This window comes from Bos indicus, chromosome 3 (genome assembly GCF_029378745.1).
Source record: "Bos indicus isolate NIAB-ARS_2022 breed Sahiwal x Tharparkar chromosome 3, NIAB-ARS_B.indTharparkar_mat_pri_1.0, whole genome shotgun sequence".
Taxonomy (NCBI): domain Eukaryota; kingdom Metazoa; phylum Chordata; class Mammalia; order Artiodactyla; family Bovidae; genus Bos; species Bos indicus.
In genome coordinates, this window is record NC_091762.1 from 90,447,844 (window position 1) to 90,467,501 (window position 19,658).

Genomic DNA, 19,658 nt, shown 5'->3' on the forward strand with positions numbered 1-19,658 from the left:
CCACTGCGATGTCGACACCTAGGGTAATCTTGGAAGCCACAAAGTAAATATTCCAAGCTTCCATCAGTATGGAGGAGAGTGGCCCTGCCAACACACACTAAGGACTGTTAAGTGAACAAGAAATACATTTTGACTGTGTTAAGCCACTGAAATTTTGTCTGTTTGTTACTGCAGCCTGGCCTAATACAATATTAGGTACATAAACAAATCAAATTTGGGGTCCAGAAAAATAGGATCACAAGTGAATCTGAGCTACCAAAGTGAAGGGTAATAGAAACTAACTTTCCTTTTGGGCTCACTGAATACCAAAACTAATACTTGGCAAGTGGCAGGTGCATTGCATAATTTCTCCCATATAATTTTTCTTGGAAGCCCTTTCTTGGAAGCCATAATGCCAGGTATTATGATCCCTGTTTAACAGATGAGGGATGTGAAATAGAGAAAGGTAATATAAATTGCACAGCAAGTGAGTGAGAGAACCGAGATTCAAGGCAAATCTGATGAAGTCCAAAGCTTTTGCCCACCCCTTACTGCCTCTGGGGAGATGTCCAGTCCATTGCTCTAGTCCATAGATGTTTAATGGGGGCAAAGAAAGCATCGTATAAGTTGATTTATGTCAGTCTTGTTTTCAGACACTTTGAATGAGCTGCTTATTTTTTTAACCACATAACTGAGGCTGTTTCATGAGAAGTCTCTACCCCTGCAGACTGGGGAATCATCCATCCCACAGGACTAAGTATGAACATAGGTGACTCTGTCAAGAGCCTGGCATGTGGCCTGGTGCCAGGGCAGAGCAGCTGATCCCAGCTTTCATGGCTCTATTTACGGTTCATGGCCTTCCTGGCCTCTGTCATACCCCTCAAAGTGGCTGCCTTGTCTACATTCCTTGGTCATTCTGGATAAACAGAACACCCTGGCCCACTTATGCAACTTTCAAGAGAGATTTCTAAACATAGAGATGTTTGTAAACCTTCCTTCTCCCACTTGTTTTAATGGAGTGTTGGGGTTTGGAAACCAGTTTTCCAGCTGGGTCATCTTGGGCACATCTCTGGGCTTCAATTTACCCCTCTGCAAAAGAAGCTGGTCTAGAGCTGGATATTTAAAACTTCGTATCACTAAAGACATCATTTGATATAATAAATGATTTCAAGCACCCTTTAATTTTCTATTAAAAAGAAAAAACTAAGGACATGTCTTATCTTTGGTGCCTAATACAATGCCTGGCACAAAACCAGAGTTCTGTAGATATTTGCTTACATGATTAGTGTCTCTAAAACTTCCTTAAGCTTGGTAGTCATTTGTGCTTTTTACCAAGTATTTCAAATGCTCTCCTCTCCCAGGCATATGGTAGGATGGCTCTGCCAAGTCCCCTCATGACTGCACTAGGCCACTAGACATGTTCTGGCCAGTGAGCTGTGAGAGAAAGGCTAAACATGTAGTCTCCAGGGCAAGATCCTCAAACCTTCCGTTTCTGTCCACAGGAAGAAGACGATATTCTCGATGGGGGCTATCTGGTCTGCCTGAGTCCTGGAGGGAGGACAGTGGCGTGGAGTCTTAGCTGACTCAACAGATGTGCAGCCGAGGCAGAGGCACACTTTTATTGTTTTAAAGCACTGAGACTTTTATTTATCTACTTATTTATTCTTAGCTGCACTGGGTCTTTGTTGCTGTGTGTGGGCTTTCTCTAGTTGCTGTGAGCAGAGGCTACTCCTCATTCTGGTGTGAGGGCTTCTCATTGCAGTGGCTTCTCTTGTTGAGGAGCACAGGTTCCAGGAGCACTGGCTTCTATAGTTTCAGTTTGCAGACCCTAGAGCTCAGGCTCAGTAGTTGTGGCATGGGGACTCAGTTGTCCCGCAGCATGTGGAATCTTCCCTGACCAGGGATCGAACCCATGTCCTTTGCATTGGTAGGCAGGTTCTTACTCATTAAAACCAGGGAAGTCCAATACTGACATTTTGAAGATGTTTATTGTCATAGTGTAATCTGGCCTGTCCCAACTGATTCAGTAAATTAGATCATAATCAGGTGGATTTCTCACTTTAATAACCACTTCCATCTACAGCCTCTAACAAGAATAAACAAAGTAGTGTGATCATATTCAACTGATAGTATTCCTGCCGAAATCAAAGCAATGTGATAATTTCAGTAGCAATGATCACAATAGATAGTTTATTCCACTTAAAAATATAATTTCTGTTAGGTTTTCATTTTTTATTTTAATTAAAATTTTTAAGTGAAGGAGAGTTGATTTATGATGTCTCAGGTATAGAGCAAAAGGATTCAATTATACATACACACACACACACATATATATATATATAGTGGTTGTTCAGTCACTAAGTTGTGTCCAACTCCCTGCGACTGCAGCACACCATGCTTCCCTGTCCTTCACTATCTCCCAGAGTTTGCTCAGATTCATATACGTTGAGTTGGTGATCTATCTAACCATCTCATCCTCTGCTGTCTTCTTTTGCCTGCAATCACCGCAATTAGATAATTCATGACTCAGGGATTTCACTTGGGTTTCCTGCATGGTAGGCAGATTCTTTACCATCTGAGCCACCAGGGGAGCCATATATATATATATATATATATATATATATATATATTCTTTTTCAGATTCTTTTCCATTTTAGGTTCTAACACCTCAATTTTCCCTGGGGAAATAGGATATAGAAGAGAGGTAACTAAATAATCATTGCCAGCATGGCTGGGTTCTGGTGAGGGCTCTCTTCTGGGTAGCAGACTGCCCACTTCTCCCTGTGTCCTCACATAGCTGAAGGAGAACAAGTGAGCTATCTCATGACTTTTATAAGGGCCCTAATACCATTCATGAGGGTTCTACCCTCTTGATTCCATTTATTAATCCCAGTTACCTCCCAAAGACCCTACTTCCTAATACCATCACATTCAGTTCAGTTCAGTCACTCAGTTGTGTCCGACTCTTTGTGACCCCATGAATCGCAGCATGCCAGGCCTCCCTGTCCATCACCAACTCCCAGAGTTCACCCAAACTCATGTGCATCGAGTTGATAATGCCATCACATTAGAGGGGAAGATTTCAATATATGAATTTCGGAAGAAATACAAACATTCATTCCATAACATTCTTTATACATTTCCCCTAGATTTTCTAAATGTCAATATCTTATTAAAATTTTAGAAATTCTTTTCTCTTTCTCTCTGTGTTTTTTGAAACATTTGAGAATAAGTTGTAGACATATTTCTTTATCCCTAAGTGCTTCAATGTGTTTTTCCTAAAAACAAAGTTACTCTCTTTTGTAACCACACTACAATTAGCAAACTCAGAAAGTTAGCATTGAGAGTATGGTGGTGGTGGTTAGTTGCGTCTGACTTTTGCAAACCCATGGACTGTAGCCCATCAGGCTCCTCTGTCCATGGGATTTCCCAGGCAAGAATGCTGGAGTGGGTAGCCATTTCCTTCTCCAGGGGGTCTTCCTGACCCAGGGATTGAACCCACATCTTCTGTATTTCAGGCAGATTCTATACCAATTGAGCAACCAGGGAAGCCTCAAACTATTATCTAATCTATGAACCTTTTTCAAAAGTTTCCAGTGTCCCAACAATATCCTTTATAACAAAAGAAAATTACGGCTTACTCATTATACTCAATTGTTATGTCTCTTTGGTCTTAGTTAATCTGGAGCAATTTTGTTCAGTCTCCCTATTTCTTTCATAGCACTGACATTTTTTAAATGTGCAGGTCAGTTATTGTGTGGAATGTTCTTCAATTTGGTTATCTATGTTCCCATAGGATTAGATTCAGATTATGCATTTTTGGCAAAAATATCACAGAATGATGTTACAGTCTTCTCAGTGCTTTATGTCAGGAGGCATGTGGTGTCTGCCAATTTTCTCTACTGTAAAGATCCTATTTTCTTCTTTATAATTAAGTAGTTTTGGAGAGATACTTTGAAATTATGTTGATATCCTGTTACTCCTCAAACTGTCACCCACTAGTTTTAGCACTCATGATAATTCTTGCCTGAATCAATTATCGTCATGACTGCCAAGTGGTGATTTTCTAAATCCAATATTTTGTCTGTTTTTATTAGTTGGCTTTCTACTGTAAGGAGTATCTTTCCCTTCTTCACCATTTGCTTAGATTCATACAGACTCATGCATGTATTCTTTTTTAATTTAGCGAATTACAATATTTGCTATATTTATTTTGCTGCTCATGTTGTACCATTGGTCACCTCTAGTCATTTTCCATATTTGTTTCAAAACTCATTGTTTTCAGAAGCCTGGTCCAGTCTACAGGGCCCAGTGAGCGTCTCAGTTCTTTGTGTGCCCTTGTATTATGAATGTCCCCTTCCTTACACATGTTTCTTGTTGGGTACTTCTTGGTTTCTATTTCCATATTAAATTGTGAGCTCGAGTATAGCGAGAGTGTCTGATTCATCTCTATATCTTCAGTGTTTAGTGCAGTGACTGGTGAAAGGGGGAAATTCAGTTCATCCTTGTTCAGAGCTTGAATGAATGGAAGAAAGAAAAACAGTGCTTAAATTTCTACCAATCTGCCTCAATCCTCTTTTGGGGCACTAGCTCCAACTAGCTAAAAGGAAATCATCTATTAATGTTCATAGCACGCTACTGTGGGTCTTGCAATAGCAAGGCCAAATCAACGCGGATTAAATTGTTGACATGTAGGAACTTAACATAAACGTTCCCCCCCATCACAGGGGCTGCCTGCCAACTCTGATCTCATATCCTTACTATTTCTTTACCGTTAATTTGATATGGTTCTGGTTTTCCTGTTGGTTCTTCATTCATTAAGAACCTCTCTTCTCAAAAATAAAATAAAGAGGTGTTATCAACCCTTCCACTGGAGGTGGTGAATTAGTGGAAAGAGTCTGGGCTCTTGATCAAGGGACTTGGGTTTGTTTCCTATCTGTGCAGCTAGATATGTGACTCTGGGTGAGTTATTAACTTTATTAGGTCTTTGTAGCCTTTACTCTGAAACAGAGCTCATAAGACCTGTGATGCAAAGGTATTCTGGGCTCCAAATGAGGTAAGCTCCATGAAATAACTTTGAAATTCTCTTGGAGAATCTGAATCTTTACTTGGTGTTCCATTTTGTCTGAGATGAACCTTCCTGGTCTCTGCTGCCTCTTTATTGGAAAATCCCTCCTTAAGATTCAGAATTCCACTCATATATTGCCTCCTGGTATGTGGCATCTTTGGGTGACATATTGTACCCTTCAGATCTCAGGTTTGTCTTACTACAACAAAAAGGGACACTGGGATATATATTTTCCATCCACAAGCCACACACTGAATTGTTCCCCCTGAACTGTACCTTGATTATATTCATGGTCCTGGCATTTATTTGTATAGATTCTTTGCACGATCCCTCAGTTAAACTTTCAGCTCTTGGACTCTGAAAGAATCATTTGGTTCCCAAAGGTTCCCCCTCTCAGGGTAATTCATGCCCCAAAGCTGAACTCCTATGTCAAACACTCTTTCCTGGCTCACCCTAACTCAATGGATTTTCCCTAGATCTGAGGAGAAGAGAAAAAAAAAAAAACTGTTAGAGATGGACAGGAAGACTACCCAAACCAGAACATGTGTATTAAAAAGGTAGCAGCTATTTTAATTAGGAATTTACAAATGGAGCCAGATGAGACTCATTAAACTTTTCCTTTGGTTGTTCATCCCCAATAAGGAGTATTCATCCCTTCTACCCTGCCTCTGTAGTGGTATTAGGTTTACAGTATGCTATAGTGAGAAGGATTTTATAGTTGTTCCCAGGATGGAATGGAGTAATTGATTTGCAATTCTTCCAAGGACACAGAAAGGGGGAATTGGCGGCACCTGTGCCATATTTGTGCCAACCTTGATCTAGTCCAACATCTTCTACAGTTAATGAATCTTATTGTCATCTTTGGACTAGACGTTCTTTCTGGTCCTTGACGGTTTTACATTCTCAGTGCCTGGTCCCTCCCATTCAGAAGGCAGTGTGGGTAAGATGCTCTCCAAAGGTGAGGTGTAGCAGGATGATGGATGATTTTTCTGCCACTATGTCACTCCTGAATTTTCATCACCACATTCCTGATTTGACAAGTGATTTAGTGTCCCAGGCTGGGGAAGGACTGATGGATGAATCGGTCCTCTGTGCATGGCCGTTGGGCAGGAAATTAATAAGAATGCTAGCTGACATGATCTATGGTACTGTAAGCTCATTATGCCTGATTAGCTTCCAGCCTTTCACTCCCTCTGACAGCTACAGGGCCTCAAGGTTTCCAATGGCAACCATTTCCCTTTCTCTAGCTGATTGCTAGGTCTCTGACCATGAAACCAGACCACCCCCTACCACCACAGACTTGTCAGAGTGGGGACTTTTCTGCATAGTGTTACCTCCTCCTCTTGGCAGTGGGAAGGTAAGCTCCTGGGTTGTCTAAGTGGTGTTGACAGTGAGGCCCTTTGAACTCAGGAAACAAAGTTTGAAGGGGTCAGTTCAGTTCAGTTGATCAAGTTCTTATCAAGCTACTTACTATGTGCTGACATCTGTATTCATTATGGAAGAGGCAATAGAAGGAGACCTCATGAAGCAGAAAATAAGGGTTTAATTTCTATAGCAAATATTTATGAAATACAGTGGCCCCAAGCACTGTGGTAGGCATCAGGAACAAAGGGTTATGGATAAGTAGATAAAATGAAATAGATGAGAGTGCCATAAATGAATTCAAATCAATATATATTTGAATTTACATATTATTATATGAATATAATTAAATATATATATGTTCAAGTGAATTCAAGATGATGTCTAATATGTATATATATTCGTATACAAACATACATATATTTATTCATGAATATATTCACACATACATATATTTATGTATATATTCTAAAAGCACCTACTATACCTATTATATCCTCAAAATTGGGTTAACCTCTCTTTGGCATCATCTTTGTCATCCTGAACCCTTGTCACCTCGTTCATACTCCCCTAAAACACACTTTTTTGTACTTTTATTTCACGTTTTACTTTATTTTGTTTTTCAAATAGCCATAGATTAGCTTACATTTGTCATTTTGAATAAGACATATGGGTTGAGATTTCAGTTTCAGTAGAGATGGGAGAGAAATGAATAGTGAATAAATCTAATTTAGGTAAATATTACTGGCAGTTTTTATAGTAATTATTTTTATGAATATAGATTCTAAACAAATCCACTTGAAAGTGCTATTGATTCTTCTCCCTTGGGCAGCCAAGTGGAGACTTTTCTATCTTGCTGCTGCTGCTGCTGCTGCTGCTGCTAAGTCACTTCAGTCGTGTCCGACTCTGTGCGACCCCAGAGACGGCAGCCCACCAGGCTTCCCCGTCCCTGGGATTCTCCAGGCAAGAACACTGGAGTGGGTTGCCATTTCCTTCTTCAATGCATGAAAGTGAAAAGTGAAAAGTGAAAGTGAAGTCACTCAGTCATTCCCGACTCTTAGCGACCCCGTGGACTGCAGCCTACCAGGCTCCTTTGTCCATGGATTTTCCAGGCAAGAGTACTGGAGTGGGGTGCCATTGCATCTTGGTGGAGTAGAAATGAGATAGATTTTAGCTTTAGGGTAAAACTCAAAAGTTACTGAGGCAGAGAGAGCTCTTCCCTGATCCCATTCATGAGGTGAGGTTTCTGTTACATGAAAAGTGTATTTTCTTTTTCAGGCAAGGGTTTATTGGGGCACCTGCTGCAGTAAGAGAGGGTGAGAAAAAAATAACATGTTCACTTGCTTGCTTGCTCACTGAGGTGGGGACGAGCTTATTCTTTATATCAGGTGAGGGTATGGATGTGTCCAAGGCTTGGACCAGAGGGTCAGCTTAGGCGTTTTGCCCACTCTTCTGTAGTGTGCATGCTCAATTGAAATTGAGTCTCTAAAAGTCATACAGTGCCATGCAAATTTTAATAATTATTATCTACTATGTAGGGCTTCCCTGGTGACTCAGATGGTAAAGACTCCACCTGCAATGTGGGAGACCAAGGTTTGATCCCTGGGTTGGGAAGATTCCCTGGAGAAAGGAATGGAAATTTACTCAGTATTCTTGCCTGGTGAATTCCATGGACAGAGGAGCCTGGTGGGCTACAGTCCACGGGGTGGCAAAGAGTCGGATGTGACTGAGTGACTCACATACACACACACACACACACACGCACACATACAACCTAGGACATGATAAGCGGGAAATAAAATGGTCAGATACACTTCTGCATATCTTTGGGTTGCTGCTGCTGCTGCTAAGTCGCTTCAGTCGTGTCCGACTCTGTGCGATCCCATAGACGGCAGCCTACCAGGCTCCCCTGTCCCTGGGATTCTCCAGGCAAGAGTGCTGGAGTGGGGTGCTATTGTCTTCTCTGATCTTTGGGTTAGGTCTAGTTTAATTTTAGCCTATGGAAAAGGATGAAGTTTTCTTCTTCCCACCATTCGTGGCCAACCACAGGGGACCTCATTAGTGACTAAGCTTGTACTTGCCACACCCCTATTGGCCTAAGTAATAGGGTCTGAAAATGTACATGGCCTTAGAACAATTCAGACATGGATTTAATAGCATTTAAAGGATAACAACCAGGCAGACATGCCCAGCCTCCCTGAAACTGTCTCTCAATGATCTCATAAGAAATTAACATTTGAGGTAGTGGGAAGTGCATTAGTCTGGGCAGATTGTGCAAATCTTAGTCCTTGATTAAAAGGGGGAGCAAAGGGCCTTGATCCTCCGCATTCCTTGGTCTCTTGTCATTAGCAAGACATTCTGGCTCAAGTTCGATTCAATTTGCAAAAGATTTTTCAAATACTTTAAGAGGCTGTGTTTTCCTCTCTTTCTTTCCCAGGGATCGTGGAGGGTGGTGTGGTTTGCTCGCCATGTGAACTCAAGTGAGTCATTTCAAGTCTCTGAAGCTGCTTCCTCATGTATGAAATGAAACTCAAAATCTCTACCCTGTCTACCTCTGAGGTTGTTTGTGGAACTGAGTCAGGAAAGAGAGAGAAGATTCCTTAAAACTCTGTGGAAATACAAGGATTCTTTATTATCAGGGGTTTCTGGAGGGAGTACAAGGAAGGTATGTTGCTGTCTTCACAGATCAACACCAACATTTTCAAAATCAAGTTGACACATACAAATTAATAGTCCCATCTTGATATGCTCACTGGACAAGAACAAGCAGAGACACTAAAGCACCGGCTGACCTGCTCACCCTGGCCCCATCCCACTTCCTGCAAGTGCGTGTTTGTGGTTTTGGACAGCTTGCGCTGAGAAGTGATCAGCTTTGATTTTCTTTCTTTTTTTCCCACACAGCCATAGATTAGCCTACTGTCATTCTGAATAGATATGAAGACTGAAATGTCAATTTTAATAGTGATGGTGAGAGCAAATTAATATACAGTGAATCTGATTGAGCTAAATATTACTGGCAGTAATTTTATCATGATCATTTTTATGACTATAGCGTTCTAAAGAAATAGAACTTGTAGGTTTGTTGGTGGTTCTCTTTCCCGTAGACAGCCAAGCAGAGCGTTTTCCTCTGATCCTGGTGGAGTAGAAAGGTGATAGGTTTTAGCCTATCTTAGGCTAAAATAGAACTCAGGCAATTCTGAGTTCCAACCTTGATCAAATTACTTACTTTCTACTTATGTATTATAACAGACCACTTTTTTTGTCAAACATTTTTAGTTGCACTTTCGTATCTTACAAATCTTGTTGCTTGCAGGCCTTCTCACTCTTTGAAACAATGAAATTCAGGGCTTTGGGGAGAAGCCCAGTACCTTTATAAAACAACAGAGCTATTGCTCAATTTTGACTTAATGTTAGGCATCTGAGTCCATAGCAAGTTAAAAGTTTAAGGGGAGTTTTTTGGAGGAAGAATACAGCAGTTAGGATTTGCATTCGGTTTCATGTCACAGAAATCTGGCTAGTAAGACTTTATCCATAGAGTTTTGTTTGGTCCGTTTGTGTGTGTGGGTGTGTGTGTGTTTTCTTACATAACAACAAATCCAGAGGCAGGTAATTCAGAACTAGTGTGGTGGCAACACAATGTTCTTTAGGACCCCATGATGGTTGGTTTTATGTGTGAACTTGGCTAGACTACTATAGACTATAGTCTCCAATTAGTGTTGGGAAGGCATTTCCTAGATGCAATTAAAATCTACAATCAGTTTTCTCTAGGCAAGGAAGATTATCTTAGACAATCTAGGTGGCCCTGATTCAGTCCATTCAGAGCAGATCTTCAAAGCAGAACTGAGGCTTTCCCGAAGAAAGAATTTCACTATAGATTGCAGCTTTTTCCTGGACCCCAGAGTTTTAGCTCACCTTTCCTGACAAGCTGCCTTACAGGTTTTAGACTTGCCTAGCCTAGACAGCCCCTACCATTACATAAATCAGTCCTTTGCAATCTAGCTCTCTCTCTGTCACCGTCCCCAACCCCCCAAACTAGTTCTGCTTCTCTATGGAACTGTGCCTGATACAGACCCAGACTCCTACCTTTCTCTGTCACCATCTTTAGTGCTTGCAAGTTGGCTACTGCATGGCTGGGCGTCATGCCTACATTCCTGGCAGGAAGAAGGGGAAAAGAAAAAGGACAGAAACCCAAAACAAACACCAGTCAAAGCCTGTTCTCTTTTAACAAGGAAAACCCTGCCCAGAGCTTTCCACTTGTAGCTCATTGGGGAGGACCGAGTCACATGACCAGGACTAGCATAGCAACCTTTGGGTCTGTGGAGGAGAGCACTTTTAACTGGGCACCCTGGGACCCTGAATAAAACAGAGGATCTAGAGTAAGGAAGGACAAGGGAATGGAGATTGGGTTGGCAACTGCAGAGAAGATTTTTAAAATTCCTTTATCATATAAAGAACAAATACTGAAAGTCTTAGATCGCAGTTTCTTCTGTGATAAGCTATAGAAATATTCCTGGCCCCACCTGAGGCAACCAGGCCTTGAAGTAGAAGAACACATGTGTAGGAAATGAGAGCCCTGAGGCCCATGCCTTCCAACTAGAAAGATTCTGGGAAAAAGAGAGAAATAAGAAAGGCAGGCAGATTGTGCCCTACCTCTCTCTGAACCTCAGCCCAACATAGAGAGAACATTAGGTGTTAGCTGCCTAGTATGTAGGCAGGCCGAGGCACTGCCCTTGGCCTTATATTTAGGACTCTGAAAGGAGCTACAAATTCGAACTCATTGGGACAGAATAGGGAGACAGAGGGATAACCAGAACTAGTTTTTTCCAAGCCATCCATCTCCCCTGTGTGCTATGAACAGGTGACCCAAATTTCCCACATGACCCTGGCAGGCTTGGAAGGTGATTGATTTCAGAGGCAGCAAGCTTGCCTTAGGGGCTTCCCAGCTGGTGCTAGTGGTAAAGGACCCATCTGCCAATGCTGGTAGATATAAGGGACACAGGTTCCATCCCTGGGTTGGAAAGATGTCCTGGAGGAGGGCATGGCAACCCACTCCACTATTCTTGCCTGGAGAATCCCATGGACAGAGGAGCCTGGCGGGCTATGGTCCATAGGACCGCAAAGAGTCAGACATGACTAAAACAACTTAGCATGCACCCAAGCTTGCTGTAGGACCTGCTGTAATGAGTAAGAAGAGCCAGGGCCAGGATGAAGAGCATGGCAGGGACCGGAGGTGAGGCCTCGGCAGAACCTGAAGTGTCAGAGACAAAGGTATGAACAAGTGCCCCAGGACCTTCAGGAGCTGACAGGGGGAATGGGAGGAGGTGGGGAAAGACATAGAGACCTTGAGTTACTTAGCTGTCACCATTGGTAGCAAAGAAGGGCACTGCCCAGACACAGGGGTAGTTGCCAGAAGTAATAGCAGTGGCCAGTCCAGGGAGCAGCTCTAAATGGTCCCTCCACAGAAGAGGGTGACAATGGTCTCAGAGTGTCCAGGTCTCGGTCTGCTGCCGTTGGTCTTTCTCCACTAGACAGGAGCAGGAGAAATGGGCCAAATATGAGTGACTGAGTCAGTTTCACCCAAAGAAAGCTAACTAACTGCAAAGGACTACTAACTTATTGCATCAGAATGTATGTGCAGCAGACTGCATTAGAATAGTCCTCCCATCCCCACCCAACTCCCCAGGAGATGGAGAGTCACTCATAGTTCAACTCATCAAAGTTAAGGAGAAAATGAACTATATTTCTTCGAACATTAGAATCAGTGTGTAATTTTGCAATCCCTCCCCCACCATGTAAGATAAAGACAATAACACCTCCTGAGGTGGTTGGGAGAATGTGAATGAATCTCTCCCCCTGTGTAAATGCTCAGGTGAGTCAGGCATGATTAATGGAGTAGCTTAATATTAGTCACCTGTACTGATTGGCAAGCAGGACCTAAACAAAGCAAGGCTTCCTATCACCCTTGGGATAGCAAAGTAAGGAAGGTGCCCAGGAGCACACATCCTGATCAGATTGTCACATTTTCTGCCCCACATGTTCCCCCTCCACCATCACCCATATGTGTTACTTTATTACCTTGTTTCTTTTCCTTCATAGTGCATCACAGTACTGTTTATGTATTTTTATTGTTTATTGTACATATCTAGAAGGGCAAGAGCCATATCTAATTTCCTGAAAACTTAGGTATATGATAGACATATATTCGGAGAAGGCAATGGCACCTCACTCCAGTACTCTTGCCTGGAAAATCCCATGGACAGAGGAGCCTGGTAGGCTGCAGTCCATGGGGTCTCGAAGAGTCGGACATGACTTCGCGACTTCACTTTCACTTTTCACTTTCATGCATTGGAGGAGGAAATGGCAACCCACTCCAGTGTTCTTGCCTGGAGAATCCCAGGGACGGCGGGGCCTGGTGGGCTGCCATCTATGGGGTCGCACAGAGTTGGACACGACTGAAGCGACTTAGCAGCAGCAGCAGCAGCAGACATATATTAACTAATTAGTTGATGATGCCATTGCTTTCTTAGAGCCCTATGAAATCCAAGCATGGCCCATCATATGTGGGAGCGTTTTCATCAAAGGTAAAAATAGCTTTCTCGCTGCAGTCACTATCCACTAATATAATTTGCTAATTTTAATTTAGTTTTCAAAACCAATGAAAAATTAGCATTTTAATAAATACCAACTTTGAAGTATTTATGAATTGAGATTCAAATATGTGATGATTTATTCTTATGTAAAATGCCTGTTTTTTTTTTAATACATTTACAATGCCAATGTAACATGAAACCAAAATATACCACTTCCAAGAAATCCACATCTAACCTCGCTTTCATTGTGATCTGTTTTCTATATTCTTTCATTACTCTTAGTGTTTTTTGTAGGGGAATGAAGCTCTCCTATTAACCTCAGTTCAGTGCAGTTCAGTTGCTCAGTCGTGTCTGACTCTTTGCGACCCCATGAACGGCTGCACACCAGGCCTCCCTGTCTATCACCAACTCCCAGAGTCCACGCAAACCCATGTCCATTGAGTCGGTGATGCCATCCAACTATCTCATTCTCTGTCATCCGATTCTCCTCCTGCCCTCAATCTTTCTCAGCATCAGGGTCTTTTCAAACGAGGCAGCTCTTCGCATCAGGTGGCCAAAGTATTGGAGTATCAGCTTCAGCATCTGTTCCTTCCAATGAATATTCAGGACTGATGTCCTTTAGGATGGACTGATTGGATCTCCTTGCAGTCCAAGGGACTCTCAAGAGTCTTCTCCAACACCACAGTTCAAAAGCATCAATTCTTCGGTGCTCAGCCTTCTTTATAATCCAACTCTCACATCCATACATGACCACTGGAAAAACCATAGCCTTGACTAGAGGGACCTTTATTGGCAAAGTAATGTCTCTGCTTTCCAATATGCTATCTAGGTTGGTCATAACTTTCCTTCCAAGGAGTAGGTGTCTGTTAATTTCATTGTTGCAATCACCATCTGCAGTGATTTTGGAGCCCAGAAAAATAAAGTCTGGCACTGGTTCCACTGTTTCCCCATCTATTTGCCATGAAGTGATGGGACCAGGTGCCATGATCTTAGTTTTCTGAATGTTGAGCTTTAAGCCAACTTTTTCACTCTCCTCTTTCATTTTCGTTAAGAGGCTCTTTAGTTCTTCACTTTCTGCCATAAGGGTGGTGTCATCTGAATATCTGAGGTTATTGATATTTCTCTCAGAAATCTTGATTCCAGCTTGTGCTTCCTCCAGCCCAGCGTTTCTCATGATGTACTCTGCATATAAGTTAAATCAGCAGGGTGACAATATACAGCCTTGACGTACTCCTTTTTCTATTTGGAACCAGTCTGTTGTTCCATGTCCAGTTCTCATTGTTGCTTCCTGACCTGCATATAGGTTTCTCAAGAGGCAGGTCAGGTGGTCTGGTATTCCCATCTCTTTCAGAATTTTCCACAGTTTATTGTGATCCACACAGTCAAAGGCTTTGGCATAATAAATAAAGCAGAAATAGACGTTTTTCTGGAACTCGCTTGCTTTTTCCATGATCCAGTGGATGTTGGCAATTTGATCTCTGGTTCCTCTGACTTTTCTAAAACCAACTTGAACATCTGAAGTTCACAGTTCACGTATTACTGAAGCCTGCCTTGGATAATTTTGAGCATTACTTTACAAGCGTGTAGGATGAGTGCAATTGTGTGGTAGTTTGAGCATTCTTTGACATTGCCTTTCTTTGGGATTGGAATGAAAACTGACCTTTCCCAGTCCTGTGGCCACTGCTGAGTTTTCCAAATTTGCTGGCATATTGAGTGCAACACTTTCACAGCATCATCTTTCAGGATTTGAAATAGCTCAACTGGAATTCCATCACCTCTACTCGCCTTGTTCATAGTGATGCTTCCTAAGGCCCACTTGATTTCACATTCCAGGATGTCTGGCTCTAGGTGAGTGAGCACACCATTGTGATTATCTGTGTCATGAAGATCTTTTTTGTACAGTTCTTCTGTGTATTCTTGCCACCTCTTCTTAATATCTTCTGCTTCTGTTAGATCCCTACCATTTCTGTCCTTTATTGAGCCCATCTTTGCATGAAATGTTCTCTTGGTATCTCTAATTTTCTTGAAGAGATCTCTAGTCTTTCCCAATCTATTGTTTTCCTCTATTTCTTTGCATTGATCATTGAAGAAGGCTTTCTTATCTCTCCTTGCTATTCTTTGGAACCCTGATTTCAAAAAGGTATATCTTTCCTTTTCTCCTTTGCTTTTTACTTCCCTTCTTTTCACAGTTATTTGTAAGGCCTCCTCAGACAGCCATTTTGCTTTTTTGCATTTCTTTTTCTTGGGGATGGTCTTGATTCCTGTCTCCTGTACAATGTCACGAACCTCCATCTGTAGTTTATCAGGCACTCTATCAGATCTAGTCCCTTAAATCTATTTCTCACTTCCACTGTATAGTCATAAGCAATTTGATTTAGGGTTCAGTTCAGTTCAGTTCAGTTGCTCAGTCATGTCCGACTCTTTGCGACCCCATGAACTGCAGCACGCCAGGCCTCCCTGTCCGTCACCAACTCCCGGAGTTCACTCAGACTAATGTCCGTCGAGTAGGTTATGCCATCCAGCCATCTCATCCTCTGTCGTCCCCTCTCCTCCTGCCCCTAATCCCTCCCAGCATCAGAGTCTTTTCCAATGTGTCAACTCTTTGCATGGGGTGACCAAAGTACTAGAGTTTCAGTTTTAGCATGATTTAGGGTAAGACCTGTTAATAGCTTGTAAGAAAGAAGTTCCAGAATGGCTTTCCAGAGTGCTTACTCCAAAGAATATGTGTGTGTATACATGTGTGTATTTCATATACATACACACTCACACATATATTTGTGTGTGTGTTTTATGTACATATACTCTGATGTCTATAATTATCACATAGAGTACATATATTTGAAGTATAGTACTTTGAGTCATGAAGTCAAAACCAGAAGGCTCCTAAAGTTCATCACTCCAGTTCCCTTGTTTCAGAGTTAAGGAAACTTAAATCCAGAGAGGTCAAGGGATTTTTCAAAGATCAGAGTCCTTAGGTGACAGAGCAGTGTTTTGCATAGCAAGCTCCTGACTTTTGTTTGCGAGCCCTTTCTAGGACTCAGTCTGCCTTCAATAAGTGTGTCTTCCATCTGGCTGGGAATTGGGTCTTGCAACCAGCCTAAACACTTACCACTCTATTGGAGAGTAATGGTGAAAATACCCAATTTCTTAAACCCTATCAGTGAGGGAGCTCATTTGGAACCCTCTCTGTTAACAGGAAAATTTTGACCTTCTCCTGTAAGCTTCATTATTATTCCAGCAGGAAATTGGAAAGATTCTTAAGTCAAAAAGACTGTGCTGGAATGATAAGCCAGATAGAGCTGCTAATGGAGGGTATCTGTGGAGGAAAGCAGGGAGAAGGATGGAGGGGTTAGGGGAAGGATGGACAGATATGATGGAGAAATGAGAAGACAAAGAAAGGAGGGAGCCAGTGAGAGATTAGAGGGAAGCAGAGAGACAGATGGACTTAGGGAACATACAAAAAGAAGAAAAGAGAGGAAGAAAGAGAAAAGGGAAGGTGAAGGCAGAGACAAACACAAGATATCCAAAAGCCAGAGGACTTAGAATAAGCTTATTTTTAAAGGGTATATTAGTTATTTTTCCAGATACCATGTGCAATATATTTTTCTTCAACCTCCAGACACCTTTTCAGGTGAAGTACCTCCATATTTAAAGCATTGGGTCCAATTGCTAACCTAAAAAGTTCAAATAAACACACCATTTTCCTTGAATTTTCAGACTTGTTTGTAGCATACTGGCATCCTGGAAAGAAAGAGATACAGAAGAGAGACAAGGAGAGGAGAGGGTGAGGCGAGACAGGCAGAGCAAAACCAAGAGCTAGGAAAAAAGATAGATATGATTCAGAAGCTTAGACCAAGAAAGCTACATGAAGAGCTAGGACAGAGACATGTACCATGCAACTCTGTAACTCAACCGCAGAAGTGAAGAATGTGGGGGGCCTGGAATGGGAAATCCTAGAGAATCAAAGGCCAAAAACATGTCTTCCAAGGGTAAGGGGTTTTGAGTGGAAGTAGATTTGAACTGTGAGATGATTCTCTCTTTAAAGAACAGAGTGGAGGGGTTCTTTTCAATACACAAATCTGAAGAAAGAATGGGGGATCTATTTTTTCTAACTTGCTTATACAATACTACAAGCTCTGGAGAGGTTATGAACTGAGTTTTGAGCCCCTGAAACTCACATGTTGAAGGCCTAACTCCCAGTGTGAATGTATTTGAAGATACAGCCTATGGGCAGATAAAAGGTTAAATGAGGTCATACAGTGGGGCCCTGATCTCATAGGCCTTATGTCCTCATAAAAAGAAGAGGAGGCACCATTTCTTTCTTGCTTCTTCATTCCCTCCTTCCTCCTCTCTCTCTCCATACACAGAGGAAAAGTTATCTGAAGACAGAGCAAGAACACAGCTATATGCAAGCAAGGAAGAGATTGTCACCAGAAACTGAATCTGCCCACACCTTGATCTGCGGCTTCTAGACTCTAGAGAAAATTAATGTCTGTTGTTTTAAGCTACCCAGTCTGTGGTATTTTGTTATAGCAGCCTGGGCTGACTAATACAGGCCATATGACATTCAATTAGGTTTTGTCAAATGCCTCTATTTATAGGCGTCAAAATTTACAGCCAGACCTGACAAACAGTGGTTCTCAATAAACTTGTGTTGAAAAAGATCAATAGGTAGGTATTTTTTACCAGTTTACATGAAGCTAATTATAATTTAATAGCAACAACATTAACATATGAGATAATAAGAAGCTATGCAAATGTTGGTTGATTTTGTATTTGATCCTCACAGTAACTCAAGAGACACAATTATGATTATCCTGCCCATTTTACAGATGGGAAAATGGTCTTACCCCTTTCATGCTTCAGTGTACTGAAGGTCCCTCATTAGGTAGGTGTCAGGGCCAGGCTCAAATTCACACCTTTTGGCTTCTTCTGTGGCTCTCTCCCACCAGAAGTGCTTCTTCTTGGGGAAGAAGTTAGAACTCACTTGCTGAAGTTACTGCTTTTTTGAATCTGTCTGAAAAATCTCATGTGTTCCTTCAGAGCTCAACGTGATCATAGCCAGAAATTTTTGGCAAAGATTTTTATCATCACAGTATGTTCTGAACGACTAATGGGTTGACGTGGATGGTGAAGCATGACATCTATCCATAATGCATGGAGGATGGGTAAGGAGGAGCAAGGGGAGGGGTGAGCAAAGCCCCCTCTGGAATCAGGAACACTATGTGAACCGTTGGAAGTTACATTAAACAGAGAGGAGGAATGTTGAAGTCCTGGAATTGAGAGAAATCCAATACTGGAGCGTCAAGGCAGAGTAATTTAGAAGTTCAGAGCAAGGAAAATAGAAAATGACATCTGATATAAGAAAATGTCTCTGACCTGGACAATAAAATAAAATTAGCTTGCACTGCATGTTGGGAAGGCAGGGTTTTAAAGAAAGGGAATTTTGGCAATGGCTAGTGACTTAGCTTTTGCAAGGGAAAAAAAAAAATAACTACATAACTATGCTTTTTTTCTTTGACTCCTGGGTGGACAGTTTCAAGTTGCATTTATTGAGCACCTGTCTACCATAGCTATGGCCAAATCAACAATGTTACCTTGTATTGGCTTTCTCACCTTCCTCTTTCTCGCCTGTGTTTTTCTGCTGCCCCTCATCCCCTCTTTCTGGAATCACTTCATAAATAAACTGCCTGCATTTTTGTCTTGAGTTCTGCCTTTGAGGGAAACCAGACTAAGAGAGTTGATTATAGAAGTCTTAGAATGACATTTTTGGGATTGATCAGTAGGCTCTTTGGGATCAAAAGCTTAGTTTCCAAGAAGGGAACTTCAACCAGGTGACACAATAAGATTTCCACCGAGTTTCAAACTGTATTTTCACCTGGCCATTTTGGGCTCTGGTATCTTTAGACCAAGAAGCAAAGAAGGAGTTGCTGAGTTGGTGGGAGTAATGGATCCTGACTCCCAAGAGAAGCTAGGGTTGCTGCCACAGAATGGAGGCAGGGTTGAGTACATCAGAAACTCAAGGGACTCATCTTCCATGTATGGTGAGAATGATAAGTTGACAACTGAAGCAACCGTGCCCAGGAGCTGCCATGGGCTTAGACACCTTAGAGATATCATCTTGGGGCAGGTCGCCAGGAAAGCAGCCTAGACTGACTCAACTGCTAGATGGGAGTGACGGCAACCTGTAGAAGGTGTTGGAGGAGTGAAGTGATAGATACTAATTAAGGCTTGGAACGGCTGAGACTGTGAGGATCTAGATTGTTTCACTTGCAGAATAGCGGCTAGGCACCTCCTGGAAGGAGATGAACTTAATGGAAGGCATGAGCAAATCTCAGTTCAGTTCAGTTCAGTCGCTTCATCATGTCTGACTCTGCGACCCCATGGACTGCAGCACGCCAGGCTTCCCTGTCCATCACAGATCCCAGAGTTTACTCAAGCTCATGTCCATTGAGTCAGTGATGCCATCCATCCCTCTCATCCTTTATTGTCCTCTTCTCCTCCTGCCTTCAATCTTTCCCAGCATCAGGGTCTTTTCCAATGAGTCAGTTCTTCACATCAGGTGGCCAAAGGATTGGAGTTTCAGCTTCAACATCAGTCCTTCCAATGAATATTCAGGACTGATTTCCTTTATGATGGACTGGTTGGATCTCCTTGCA

General features: G+C 42.1%; 2 long non-coding RNA genes across 3 annotated transcripts in view; one reads left to right on the forward strand and one right to left on the reverse strand.

Annotated features, from left to right (window-relative positions):
• Nucleotides 1–2,642: 2,642 nt before the first annotated feature.
• Nucleotides 2,643–19,658, forward strand: part of LOC109556247 (uncharacterized) — a 32,203-nt gene continuing 15,187 nt past the window's right edge. The window contains exons 1-2 of the long non-coding RNA XR_011565876.1: nucleotides 2,643–5,035; nucleotides 8,847–9,074. This is a non-coding gene — a long non-coding RNA (uncharacterized lncRNA). The remainder of the gene's footprint in view (nucleotides 5,036–8,846; nucleotides 9,075–19,658) is intronic.
• Nucleotides 9,068–18,038, reverse strand: LOC109556248 (uncharacterized). Of its 2 annotated transcripts, XR_002180374.2 has the most exons (4): nucleotides 17,850–18,038; nucleotides 11,751–11,933; nucleotides 10,493–10,560; nucleotides 9,068–9,542 (listed from the first exon to the last, which is right to left on the reverse strand). It is a non-coding gene; the product is annotated as an uncharacterized lncRNA (long non-coding RNA). The 2 variants fall into 2 exon arrangements; XR_011565875.1 differs by having other exon boundaries at nucleotides 10,493–11,933.